Below are 14,738 nucleotides of genomic sequence, written 5' to 3' on the forward strand. Positions count from 1 at the left end.
AACAGGCTACAGCTCAGAAGAAAGATCTGGTGCTACAGTTTTGATCCTCACAAAGATATTAAACACTGAACACCCAGCCAGGATGGTTTAGACTACGTCAGAAAGATGGAGGGCTCCTAAGCTCCATGGGGTGGTCTACAGAGCCCAGCTCTGTGCAGGGGCACTCTCCCCCGCCTCCCCTGAAGGACTGTGCACAGGGCACCCACCCGATACAGATGACCCAAACAACCATGGCTTTACCTGCGACCCAGTTTTCCACACTAGCCACAAGCCACTCTTATCATAATGAGACCCCATGATAGTAGCCATGATCTGTCCTAATGACCACATAGCAGCTCGGTCAACACAAGCCGAGTGGGCTGGACTAGAGGAAGGAAGTGCATCCCACTGACAGAAAAATAGCTCTTTCCACATGGGATTCACTTCCGATATACTGTCCTCCAATGTTGAAACTTAGTCTACATTATGTCTAAGAAGTGACGTGATTCGTAAGATGCTTAAAAGTTAAGAAAAACCATCACCTTCAAAGAACTGTGTGATATGAGGACCGCATGGATGCAGGGCTAGAAGCCAAGGGCCTGACCAGACCACAGATGTGACACAGGAAGGCAAGCCTGGCATCTGAAGGAGGCCAGGCACACCCTGGGGAGCACAAGCCACCATGTCACACGCTGGGGGAGCACAACCCACCATGTCACACGCTGGGGGAGCACAACCCACCAGGTCACACGCTGGGGGAGCACAACCCACCATGTCACACGCTGGGGGAGCACAACCCATCAGGTCACACACTGGGGAGGGAGCACGTCCCACCAGGTCACATGCGGGGGAGCACAACCCACCATGCCACACGCTGGGGGAGCACAACCCATCAGGTCACACACTGGGGAGGGATCACGTCCCACCAGGTCACACGCGGGGGAGCACAACCCACCATGTCACACGCTGGGGAGGGAGCAGGTCCCACCAGGTCACACGCGGGGGAGCACGTCCCACCGGGTCACAGATTGGGGAGCACGTCCCACCGGGTCACACGCTGGGGAGCATGTCCTACCGGGTCACAGATTGGGGAGCACGTCACACCAGGTCACACGCGGGGGAGCATGTCCCACCGGGTCACAGATTGGGGAGCACGTCCTGCCGGGTCACACGCTGGGGAGCATGTCCTACCGGGTCACAGATTGGGGAGCACGTCACACCAGGTCACACGCGGGGGAGCATGTCCCACCGGGTCACAGATTGGGGAGCACGTCCTGCCGGGTCACACGCTGGGAAGCATGTCCCACCAGGTCACAGATTGGGGGGCACATCTACCCAGGGTGTGCTGGGCGGGGAGCCAGGGGGGCAACTGTGCAGCAAACCAACCAGATGCCATAGGCCCTACAACGACAGCACCAAGGGTCTCCCGATGTCGAGTGAGACATCCAGTCAGAGGAACACTCCCTGCTCCAGAAAAGGAGAGCTGGGTAGATCAGGAGGAGATCTGAGTGATCTCTAGAGGGCAGAGACTTTCGGGGCACAAAAATGCCTGTCCAGCTGGCAGAGGCCCATCTGCAGGAGCTCAGGAGAAAAGTGCAAGAGCCCTGAGGAAGAAGATGCCTGTGGGCAGGACTTTCCCTGCACTGCCCACAAAGACTCCAAGTCACTGTCCCTCTACTCTCCTCCCACTGACACGGACACATTGGGAGCTCAATATCGGGGGTGCACATTGTGATTTTGCATAATTGTGCACCCAAACACCACGCCAACATGCTGCAGACAAACTTTACCCGTGCACAGATGACGTGAGGAATGCACTAGCATGGGCCTGACACCCAGCAGGCGCTCAGTGGTTACTAATTGTGTCTTAATACCATAAGTGAACAACAGCATTACCAATTAAGTTGCAAAACACTTCTTTCTGTTATCAACTACTCTCGCAGAAAAATGGCAATGTGGCCTCAGAGGATCTGCAGGGTGACCCCAGTGGTCCAGGGAAAACTGAAAGGTCAATGATGATGACTCCAAAATGCATGCACCGTGGCTCAGGCTGGGCGTGGTGGCTCACGCCTGTCATCCCAGCACTTAATGTGAGGCTGAGGGGGGCTGATCACTTGAGGTCAGGAATTTGAGACCAGCCCGGCCAGCATGGTGAAATAACACCTCTACTAAAAATATAAAAACTAGCCAAGTGAGGTGGTGCGCACCTGTAATCCCAGCTACGTGGGAGGCTTGAGGCAGGAGAATTGCTTGAACCTGGGAGGTGGAGGTGGCAGTGAGCTAAGATTGCGCTACTGTACTCCAGCCTGAGTGACAGAGCCAGACTCTGTCAACAAAACAAAACAAAACAAAACAAAAACCAAGAAAACTGGCTCACAGTGACCATTAACTCCACATGGAGTAAAACAAACTAAAAGGCATTACTAGAGTTAGTTTTCATCCCAGGTCAACCCATATTGCATCAACCCACATAAAATTGCCGGGTCAATCTGACCGTAGCCAGGAGGAGATGCTGCTGCTTGGAGACAGGCACACATGCTATCTGTACTCGCTGCTGCACTAGAGGCACAAATATGGTCAAATATGGTTGAATAACGGCAATTTCATAGGGAGGTTCAACCTACAGCACATAAACATGCATGAAAAATGTCATCCATGTGATATGACTACTAACATACACCAGAAATTCTAGAGTGGGAAGTAATCCTGGAAATGCCTCCACTTGGACTTTCTTAGCATTCTACCTCAGCAAACAACAGCATCAAAGGAACAGGGTCCAAGGACTACGGTCAAGGAAGAGAACTTTCAGAGGAGACTGGACCTGAGATAAGGAAGCCCCACCTTCCCAGGCTGCGGGAGCCCGGCTGCAAGGACCAGGTAAGGCAGCTCCTGTCCAGCAGTGCCTCCACTGCGTCCTTCCTCGGGATTTCAGAGCCTTCTGCTAAAGGCTCCCCGACAATCTTCATTCGACAAGGGAGCCAGGACCTCATCTTCATCAAAACAGCCATCGCCTGGCAGGTAGGCTCATTCCCCAGCAGAGCTATGGACTCTAATTTTCTCCTCCAAATTATCAACTAGAAGCACAGCGGGCTGCCAAATATCAGAATGACTTGATGGTCTCCTGTGTCATGCTCACCCCCAGCCCAGCTTGGCTCCAGGAACCACAAATACGCATTCCAGACAAAACTGGTGAAATTATACACAAGGGTAAAAAAAGGAACCAGAAATTGCAGGTGAGATTTTAAAAACAACATATTATCTCAGAGATTAGGATGTGTCTTTGAAAACCTTAAATGTCACAAGGATTTTAACTATTATTTTTAGCACAGAAAAGGGGAGGTGCGTTTATTTTTAGTTTAAAGCAGCTGTAAAGTCCCCAGATATAAAATAAAACAACAATGGAAGAAAGATGGCACATCCACACACAGAGGAGAGGAGCGCTGGACGAGGCTGTGGCTGCCGCGGCCGGGTCAGTTCTGTGCCGAGGAAGGAAGTGGAGTCCTTAATAAAGAAATCCATTTCAATGCAGCCGGAAAAGAGCCCGCTGCAAACTGGATCAGACATAATCCGCTGATGACTTTCAAATGCAGGACTTAGCAGAAGTTCACCAGCACAGTTTCAATGGTATGATTTACATTCTTATTTGGAAATCCTTGAATCCCTATAATAACTGAAATAAAACATAAACCCTGGGGATACCAGATTGTTTCAGGCTTCCCTGGAAGTTCAGGCTCAAAGATCCTTTTCAGCAGCCTCAAAGATCCACAGACAAGACAGGTTCCCACCCTGCCACGTCCCGACAGCATCCCCTGCCCTCCCATTCACCAGGCCCTCTCAGTGCAGGGTGACGAACACCTGGCCACCAACACAGCACCATGCCCACGCCTGCAGGCACATCCACACCACTGCCTGCAATTCCAAGGCTCTTTCCCCTGAGCCCTGAGGTGACTCAGAATCTGTCACAACAAGGTCAGCATTTGACTGGGTCCTCTCTCATCTCCTCTAAGGAAATCCCACAGCAAAAGTCTATCAGCCCAAATGGGCTCTAGAGGAATTGCAGGTTTTTAACTTCTTCGAGGATAGTGATTGTTTTTCTTCTCTCTCTCTCTCATATATACATACACATATATACATATACTTATATATGTATATATAATATACAAAATACACACTAGACTATATAATATATACATAATATGTAATATATGCATATAACCATGTTATATAGAGTATATAATACACATATAGACATATATAATATATACTAGAGTATATAATACATAATACACATATAATACCTACATAATATATATTATAAATATACACTATGTAGAGTATATTATATAATATATATAATATACACTACACACACACACACACACACACAGAAATTGATTCTCACTCTGTCACCCAGGCTGGAGTGCAGTGGCACAATCTTGGCTCACTGCAACCTCTGCCTCCAGGGTTCAAGGGAATTCTCCTACCTCAGCCTCTCGAGTAGCTGGGACTACAGGCACGCGATACCATGCCTGGTTAATTTTTGTATTTTCAGTAGAGACGGGGTTTCGCCATGTTCCCCAGGCTGGTCTGGAACTCCTGACTTCAAATGATCCGCCCACCTTGGCTTCCCAAAGTGCTGGGATTACAAGTGTGAGCCACCACGCCCCGCCTCATTTTCATTACAGTTTCTTCAAAAGCATTCCTGAGTGCCTCATAATACTCCTGTTCCAGAATCACCGTTCCCCAAGAACGCCCTTGTTGTGGGTGTCTAAAGCATTGCTTAAAGGATTCATGTCTGAGAGCAGCAAAGCAGAGGGCGTGAGGATTTGAAAGTGAAAACGGCAAGGAAGAAAATTGCCCTTTCTTTTTTAACATGTGAAAATAGAGGCCCCCACCTACAGCCTTGGGGGCGGAGCACAGTTCTCCTGCGCAGCTGGGATTATTTTCCACATTTCCTTCAGAAGAACTGTGTTTCATTAGCTGAGGCTGCTTCAGAATATTTAATGCATAAATAATAACTTCACAGTCCTGAAACTCGTGCCCCAATTCCACCCAATTTCCACCTCACTGTTATAAACCAAGGTGATAACAGGTTTTGTTGCAAGCATCTTCCTAGGGCAGGTTTTGGGTCCAGTGCAGTATGGCCTTCTGACCCCAGTTTGTTAACCTACAGGCTGAGTACAAGCTTGTTCACAGATGCAGGGAAGACATTCATCCCAAGCTCCAGAAACAGGCCATTCCCCCAACACCGAGGTCCCCAGAAGAATCAGCCTCAGGTTGCCTCCAAAATACATTTTGTGGCCTCCTTGGCACTTCTGGCAAAGTCCCACACCTCACAAGTTCCTTGTTTCACAGTCTCACTTCCATCTTTAATTCTCGAACCTGGACAGCTTGGTAGAGAGTGCAGACACCCCTGCTGCAATGGTAGAGAGTGCAGACACCCCTACTGTGAATGCTGGTTCTCCTGGAGCCCGGACTGCTGACGCGGTCAGTGGAGAAGGAATGGCCTGCCCATCCTGTGGGTAAAGCACTGCGGCTCTCAAAACCAAAAATGCTTCTGAGTTTGCAACTCCGAGTGACGTTAACCACTTTGGGCATGGAATGCAATTTGGATGTGGTCCTTCACTTTTTGGAGGGCATTTCATGACTCTAAGAAGTAAATTTCAGCCACAAAATGCTGTGGGGGTTTTACAAAGAGGGAGGGAGTATCCAGGATCCCATTTAACCCCCGAGGAGTCACAGAACTCCAGGGGAAAAAAGTACAATTCAACTTCCAGTATATAGTGAGCTCCAATGTCATGAAAAGTTAGCCCCAGTTTCCCCTGCTAAAGGGACCAAACCCCTGATCACCATCATCCAAAACCTTCTTAGCCTTCTTACAAATACATCAGGCTCTCTGGACCAAGATAACCCAACCAAAGACACTGCCTGCATCTACAGGAGGTCTCCCCAGGCCCTGGGGCCCTGTCCCCTGACCCAGCTCATCCACTGTAGTTCCCATGCCTCAGCAGTAACACCTGACTCCCCCCACCAAAGGAGGGGAAAACCTGGAGGGGAAGGGTGGGGGCATGGGGCCCAGTGGGGACATCCTGCCCAATCAGTTCTTTCCTTCCCACCTTCCCCGTCCCTCCTGTGCGAGCCTGGGATGGGGGAATGGGGGGTGGCATGTCTGATGCCAGTGGTCGTCCAGGCCCCCATCTCCTGCCTGCACCACCGACCAGCCACGGGGAAGGGGCTCCCCTGTGCTCCTCTCCTCTCTAATCTCCAGACAACTGCCTTCAGGAGCTTGCTAAAAATCCACCCCAGGGTTTCACACGCTGACCACATGTTCAATTTATTGTTGAGCCTCTGAGTAACTGAGCTTCTATCTGAGGTGGGAAGAGCAATAAAAATGGAAAAATTGAGATAGGTGTGATGAACAATTATGCAACCATCAAGCTGCTACAATAACAAGAACCTGAGAAAATGACTGTAGGAACACACTGAGCGCCACCACCAGAACGCCAGCTGTCACACTAGGGAGACTCGGCCTCCTGCCAGGGGTTCCTGGCACCCCAAGAAGCGGGAGAACATCGTCACCTTAGACCAAAGCCAGAATCCTACATTTATATAAGAAGTAGAATTTTGAACAGATCTCGAGAATGTTTTAAAACATGTTAACACCTAAAATGAAACCGCCGAGTCCTTGAGAGTAAAAATGTTGAAATAGGGATATTTTATGAAAAGGTACGAGTCAGAAACTGCAAGAGAAAACAAAATTCATAGATTAAATTCACAGCCTTTTTTTTTTTCTTGACATATAATAGTAGACAGCTATTTGTCTTACTGCAGTTTGGGTGGAGATACATATTATTTATTAAAACAGGGGTCCCCAACCATGGGGACATGGACTGATACTTATCCATGGCCTGTTAGGAACAGGGCCACACAGCTGGAGGTGAGCGGCGTGTGAGCCAGCAAAGCGAAGCTTCATCTGTATTTACAGCCACTCCCCATGGCTCCCATTACCTCCTGCACCCTGCCCTGCCTCCTGTCATATCAGTGGCGGCATTAGAGTCTCATAGGAGTGCGAGCTCCATTGTGAACCGCACCTGTGAGGGATCTAGGATGCGTGCTCTTTATGAGAATCTAATGCCTGATGATCTGAGGTGGAACAGTTTCATCCCAAATCATCCCGCCTCCCCCGACCCCTGGGTCCCTGGAAAAACTGTCTTCCACAAAACCAGTCACTGGTGCCAAAAAAAAAAAATCGATGGAGACCACTGTATTAAAAGGTAATTTCGACTCTGCAGCTTAGATGCTGGAAGCATGCAAGAGCCACTGTATTTGCTTAAGTTCAGACAAAGTTGATAGACATGAGAACATTTTCCCGGGTTAAAATAAAGAACGTAGGAGAGAAGATATTTACAATTCGTATGTAGAGTTTCTGTCAGTCCTGGGCTGGATATAATTGGGCCTGACAGTTTTCATTCCAGAAAGAATTATCAACTCAGTCAGTCATATTGTTTAATTCATGGTGAAATTAATGTTTATAATAAGGGATGGCTCAATAATAGACACAAACAAATCCAGAAGATTATTACAGAAAGAGCAATCAGAATTAACTTGCTCCTTACTGTTGCTGAATTTTGGCCACAACAGCAGACTAAGAAATTGGTTGAGGGACAGTCCGTGGGGCAAGGTGAAGGTAGCACAGTCTGTGAAGCCAAGGGTCACCCCTCCCAGGCAGAGGGGTGACAGGCACAGAGAGTTCACTGCCATGTCACTCACAGAGAAGCGTTCCTTCATCAGGGATTGCAGGGGGAAGTGGGAGCAATGACTGATGTGGCTAAACTACTTCTAACAACCTCACATGAAGAAGAACTACATGTATATCCAACACAGCTCACAAGCAAACCAGCACCTCCCCATCCCGATGCGGCAATGCTCGTTCAAATCCACGCTCTGCATGGAACACCTGGGCAGCTTTTCTGTGAGTCACTTAGCCTGTTGGGGCCTCAATCTCTTCATCTGTGAAATGGGAGGGCCACATCTGGTTCTTCCAGCTCTCACCTCCCAGAATCTACTCTTAGTAAGAACACCCTTTCCATGCAGATCTAAAGCTGGATGGTGCCTGGGGCTGTCCCAGCTTCTCTCAGGTTAACGGGCTGGCACTGACCAAAGGGGAAGGTTCAGCTAAAATCACCCCTGACTTAATGTTGATAAAAGCAAATCGAACCAAACAAAAGTTAGGATATTTCTTTTTTTTTTTTTTTTTTTTTTTTGAGATAGAGTCTCCAGGCTCTGTCGCCAGGCTCGAGTGCAGTGATGCCATCTTGGTTCACTGCAACCTCTGACTCCCTGGTTCAAGTGATTCTCCAGCCTCAGCCCCCTGAGTAGCTAGGATGACAGGCATGCACCACCACACCCAGCTGATTTCTGTATTTTTAGTAGAGATGGGGTTTCACTGTGTTGGCCGGGATGGTCTCGTATAAGATGGGGACGAGGCTCATTCTGAGAGGCGGCATGGAGAACTTTTCCCCCACAAATAAGTCTGCAGCACACGCATGGGGAATGGGCAGTGATTTCATGGTGCCACTACTAATTTTGTGGTTGTGTTACACGATTAAAACAAATCCTGCCCATCAGGTTGTAATGCCTGGCAAACCTAACCAGCCTCCTGGGAGAAGGCCTGTTGAGCCAGCTGACCCACACAGACCCTCTCTCCTCCCTGTGGGCTTGGTCTGTGCCTCACATCCAAGATGCCACGATCCAGGCTGGAAAGTGTGGAAGCTGGGGCACCCGACCCGCCCTTGACACTGAAATGTCCACCGTGCACCCTGGGACCTCACACGACTCTTAGTTTCCCCATCACTGATGCTCAGGGTAAGGGTCATAAGCCATGGTTTAAAAATTGGTAAACAGGCCGGGGGCTGTGGCTCATGCCTGTAATCCCAGCACTTTGGGAGGCCGAGGCAGGTGGATCACCCGAGGTCAGGAGTTCAAGAACAGCCTGACCAACATGAAGAAACCTTGTCTCTACTAAAAGTACAAAAAGTAGCTGGGCATGAGGGTGCACACCTGTAATCTCAGCTACTTTGGAGGCTGAGGCAGGAGAATCGGGAGGCACAGGTTGCAGTGAGCTGAGATCATGCCTCTGCACTCCAGCCTGGGCAACAGAGTGAAACTCCGTCTCAAAAAAAAAAAAAAAAGGTAAACAAAACAATCACGCAGGTTCCCTCTGGGCAATACCCATCCTGGTGCCACTCTGTCGACAACCCCATGCAAGCATCTCCTTGGCCCTCCTCTGTTCTCAGCACAGACCTTCCACTGGTGCACTGAAGGGAATAAAACTTGAAGACTATGTCACAGTGTCACAGAGGTGTTGGTGATTCAGCATCTCCCGCGACCATGCTGTCTGGTGTCCAGAAAAGAAGCTACCTCCTTGTGAAGGACAGTGACCCCTCTCAGCTCCCTGGGCTTGGAGCTCAAATGTTACTGTAAACACGCACGGTTTCTTTGTGCCCCTGCTGACTTACCTCTTAGCTCTTTCACCCAGCAAAGTGCCCCCACTGTACCCGGCCCTCGGCCTGACCAGCTCAGATGTGGAAGAGACACTGCTCTGCCAATATGTATGCTCAGAGGCAGACCTTGGCCCCACCAAATACTGTGTCTGGAACAAAAGCTGTCTGTTCTCGAAAAAAAGTTCCATGGCAGATCAAGTGTAATAATACACTGAGCACAAAAACTGGGCTACAGATTGTCTGTAACCTGAGCCCCTGAGCTCCCCTCATGGACACTCAGCCCCAGGCCCAGCACCTCAGAGAAGCCGCTGACTGGCATGCACCTCACCAGCATCAAACCACACTTTGCCCTGCTGCCCCTATGCCCTCCCCCCTTGCCTTCCTGGGCCATCCTTTTCTGACTCGGCCTTAGTGCCTAGCCAGTGGGCTCCCCTTGCTGACCCTCAGCCCGTGTTCACCGTGTCACTGACGGATTGAGACGGCATATAAACACCTGTGGAGGAAGCTGTCTTCAAGAATATCCAATTGATCTTACAACAGCAGCTATCTCTGAGGGACAGGGGCTAGGGGATTGCCTTTTTCTCTTTACCAGTTTCAATCCTGTTGTAAGTCTGTATGATGAGCTAGATCTAGTATTTCTGTAAGACAGGGCAATAAAGGTGCTCTCACGGAGAGGAGCAGGTCCTTTCTACACCTCTAAGGGCTATTAGGGTGTGAGTGGATTCATCTGCATCCACGTGGTGATCAAGCTGAAACCCTGAAGCCTGCAAAGATCAGCTTCGATGCTTAAAACATCGGCAAGCATCGTTAAGGAGGAAACGTGAGGCAAAGGTCCTTGTTACTTCCCAGCTTCTCATTCTTCACACTATGAATGTCAAAGATTCTTACCTGGTTTCGAGGGTATACAGTCTATTTGATAGTAAAAGAGCAGACATACGATTTTTAAAATACTTACATTCCCCAACTATGGAGCCCTGCTCAGCACCTCCCACCCGCCCACGTGCAGGTGAAACTGTAAAGAAGCCGGAACCCCCCCAAGCATCCTGATGCTTACACGTCTCTTCATTTGATATCCAAGTCTGAGATGCGTTTGCTTCCTAATCATCCACAACTCCTCAGGAGAGGAGAGGAACACCCCACATATACAAGGTGAGCTGTACAGTGACAGCAGGACTTGCCCCGAAAGGTGTCCAGGAGATGCCTGAGCAAGACGAGGAGGAGCAAGTGTCCTTGGGAAGGTAGCAGCTTCTTGATCTTTTTCTTTTTTTCTCCCTGAGGCAGAGTCTCACTTTGTCACTCAGGCTGGAGTGCAGTGGCGCAGTCTCGGCTCACTGCAACCTCCACCTCCCGTTAAAGCAATTCTCCTGCCTCAGCCTCTCAGTAGCTGGGATTACAAGGGCCTGCCACCAGGCCCAGCTAATTTTTTGTATTTTTAGTAGAGATGGGGTTTCACCATGTTGGCCAGGCTGGTCTCGAACTCCTGACCTCAGGTGATCCACCCACCTCAGCCTCCCAAAGTGCTGGGATTACAGGTGTGAGCCACCATGTCCGGCCAGCTTCCTGATCTTATTCCTTATGCTTTACATCACTAGACTTCAAGATAAATAGACAGTTTAATTAGATCCCATGTGTCAATTTTTGCTTTTGCTGCCGTTACCATCAGAGTGAACAGGCAACCTACAGAATGGGAGAAAATTTTTGCAATCTACTCATCTGACAAAGGGCTAATATCCAGAATCTACAAAGAACTCAAACAAATATACAAGAAAAAAACAAACAACCCCATCAAAAAGTGGGGAAAGGATATGAACAGACATTTCTCAAAAGAAGACATCCATACCGCCAACAGACACATGAAAAAATGCTCATCATCACTGGCCATCAGAGAAATGCAAATCAAAACCACAATGAGATACCATCTCACACCAGTTAGAATGGCAATCATTAAGAAGTCAGGAAACAACAGGTGTTGGAGAGGATGTGGAGAAATAGGAACACTTTTACACTGTTGGTGGGATTGTAAACTAGTTCAACCATTATGGAAAACAGTATGGCAATTCCTCAAGGATCTAGAACTAGATGTACCATATGACCCAGCCATCCCACTACTGGGTATATACCCAAAGGATTATACATTACTCTACTACAAAGACACATGCACACGTATGTTTATTGCGGCACTATTCACAATAGCAAAGACTTGGAATCAACCCAAATGTCCATCTGTGACAGACTGGATTAAGAAAATGTGGCACATATACACCATGGAATACTATGCAGCCATAAAAAAGGATGAGTTTGCGTCCTTTGTAGGGACATGGATGCAGCTGGAAACCATCATTCTTAGCAAACTATCACAAGAAGAGAAAACCAAACACCGCATGTTCTCACTCATAGGTGGGAACTGAACAATGAGATCACTTGGACTCGGGAAGGGGAACATCACACACTGGGGCCTATCATGGGGAGGGGGGCGGAGGGAGGAATTGCATTGGGGAGTTATACATGATATAAACGTCATGCACATGTACCCTAGAACTTAAAGTATAATAAAAAAAAAAAAAAGAAAAAAAAAAGATAAATAGTTAACTACGCAGCTTCCAGAATCACATGGTAGTCTCTGTTGCTTTTTACAAAATGTTCCTGGTATGCTTTGCAACAGTGGGAGACACTGAAACTGCCATGTTTTTCCAATGGGAACGTCATTAACCCCCAAGTAAATGCTGGGGACCAACTCACAGGACCCACCCTCATGCCAGAGGAAATCAAGTTTATTTCTGATTTTTTCAATGGGAATAGAAACTAATTCAAATCCATTCTCAGTTAACTCTTATCTAATTTCTACACCCTCCTATGGGAATAGCAAGCACTACTACATCTAATGTTTTGTGGGGTTTTTTGGGGATGAGGTCTCACTATGTTGCCCAGGCTGCACTCGAACTCCCGAGTTCAAGCAATCCTCCCGCCGCAGCTTCCTAAGTAGCTAGGACTACAGTCGTGAGCCACCACGCCTGGCTTCATGCTCTTTTAATGAGGGCTTTCCGCAATGCCTTCATGTGACTGTGGTGGGCACCAGCCTGCCCCCTCTGTTCAGGGGTAAAGCCTTCAGTACCTGGCTGCCGCGAGTGCAGGTGGCTGGTCACTCCAGTCCGAGTCCCCACGCCAGAGACTGCACTTGGGCTGCGAAGTCAGTGGTGTGGCCCAAGGATACGACCCCCGGAGGGTAGAACACATCCAATCACAGACTGGTAACAGGCATAAAGGCCCAGCCCCCTTGCCTAATGAGGGACAGCTTTGAGCGCTACCCCAGCTCCTAAGCCCACAGTGCCATCACCTTCAGGGCCCCTGAACCCTTTGTGGAGACTGCATTGCAGCCCCAAAGACCCCTCCTCCAGGCCTGCCAGCTGAGCGAACCCTTAGGTGGGAGCTCGAGAGGCTCTGTAGCACGTGCTCTCCTTCCAGAGCCTCCTTCCCGAGGAGCTGGCCTCCGCCTGGCCTTCCCCAGCAGTGACTGTCGCAGCCCACACCAGGAAGGCCCCTAGGCCAGCGAGTGGAATCTGACACTCTACAGTCCACACTGGGCCTCAGCCACTGGTCTGCAGGCCACATTCCCTCTCCCATGGACGGTACCTGCCAACTCCACTGACGCCACCGCCAGCAGCAGGTCCTGCTCACTGCCTCCCTCCCTCCCTCGATATCTCCAGAGCCAGGCAGTACCACACCGAGGGAGATATGCACACCAAGCATGCCCTGATTCCGCCTTCGAGAAGCAGCAGAGCAGGCGACCAGCAAGTCCACCGCAAGACCTGTGACTGCAGGCTGTAATGAATGCCACGGAGGACACATGAGGTGGCGGAAAAGGATAAGCAGGGGAGACTGGTGGGGTGCATGTCAGTCAGCGGCTTCTCTGAGGTGCTGGGACTAGGGGCTGAGGGTCAGCGAGGGGAGCCCACTGGCTAGGCACTGAGGCCGAGTCAGAAAAGGACGGCCCAGGAAGGCAAGTTGGGCGGGCATAGGGGCAGTAGTGTCAAGTGTGGTTCGATGCTGGTGCTGGAGTGCAGAGTTTGGGTTTCATTCTAATGGCAGTGGAAGTCACTTGGTGGCTTTTGGGAGTTGGAAGGCAACATGAGTCACATTTTCTAGCTGGTGCCCCTCCTGCTCTCTAAGCCAGATTAGGCTTGGTGTGCGCCTGGCAGTGCAGGCACAAAGGAGAAAGTGGACGGCCCAGTGCTGGAGAAGGCAAAGTACCCACTGGCACACTAGGGAAGATGGAAGGCAGGGGCCACGTTCTGCTATGGGGATGAGGCCAGAGGAGCAGGTGCGAGGCAGCAGGCATATCTACATGGGTGTCACCACCTAGACTGATGAGACCTGGCCAGGCAGGGGCATCTGCCAGGGAGCCCCCAACTTTGGCTTATGGATACATAACACATGTACAAAAGCTTCCTAGATGGATATTCAAAGTCAAACTCAATATGCGCACTTGGGGTCTGAATTGATTTGGTTTACTTCGTTTACATCCTCTTGAGAAAACTTTATGGTCTTTGTTAACTGGCTCTGTCTTACCACTAGGAACTAGATAACCAGCAACTAGAGGATGTGCTGTCGTGATGCTGCTGACTTCGCTGTGACATTTCACAATATGCTGCATGTCTGTTTCTACTGGGAACTCCGACTCTGCATTCCTGCCTTGCCTCTAAGTTCCCTCTCCTGGATGTCACTGGCCATTGTCCCCAAGCTCATCCCTATCCAATACTTTCTCCTAGTGGTTGAATGTGGGGTGGGCAGGAGCGCAGGGGTCAACATGACGGAGGCCACACTCAGGACAGGGCATGAAGGGAATGGAGGCATGGTCCCCAGAGCAAGAGGCCCCTCAGTTCCCCAGTTTGGAGCCTTCTGCAGATGTGCACGAGCCCAAAGCAACACAACTTGTCCTGAGTCTCCCGCCGGTGTCCACTGTCCAGCACTTGTCAACATGGGGCCTGGCAGTGGTCACATCCACAAATGACCGTGGTTATCCAATCGTTTGAGAACCAGTGTTGCTGTGTGGAGGGAGAGGGACTGACGGTCAGTCACAGAATCCTCAGTGCCCCAAATAAATGTTGGCACATCTCAAATGAGTATCTTTAGAGTCTTCAGCAGATTGTAAAGATGTGTTAAATCTACTTTCGCTTCTTGCGATGGAGACGTTTAACAATTCCTGCCTCCAAAAGTAAGTACTGGCAACCATTGGCCATTACATAGGTGTGCCTTTCT

The 14,738-nt window shown here is 49.5% G+C and overlaps 1 protein-coding gene across 8 annotated transcripts in view; it reads right to left on the reverse strand.

Moving 5' to 3' along the window:
- Positions 1-14,738, reverse strand: part of AGAP1 (ArfGAP with GTPase domain, ankyrin repeat and PH domain 1) — a 637,917-nt gene that overhangs the window by 430,027 nt on the left and 193,152 nt on the right. The window lies entirely within an intron of this gene.

The sequence above is a fragment of the Trachypithecus francoisi genome, unplaced genomic scaffold (assembly GCF_009764315.1).
Source record: "Trachypithecus francoisi isolate TF-2019V2 unplaced genomic scaffold, Tfra_2.0 Lachesis_group13, whole genome shotgun sequence".
NCBI lineage: Eukaryota > Metazoa > Chordata > Mammalia > Primates > Cercopithecidae > Trachypithecus > Trachypithecus francoisi.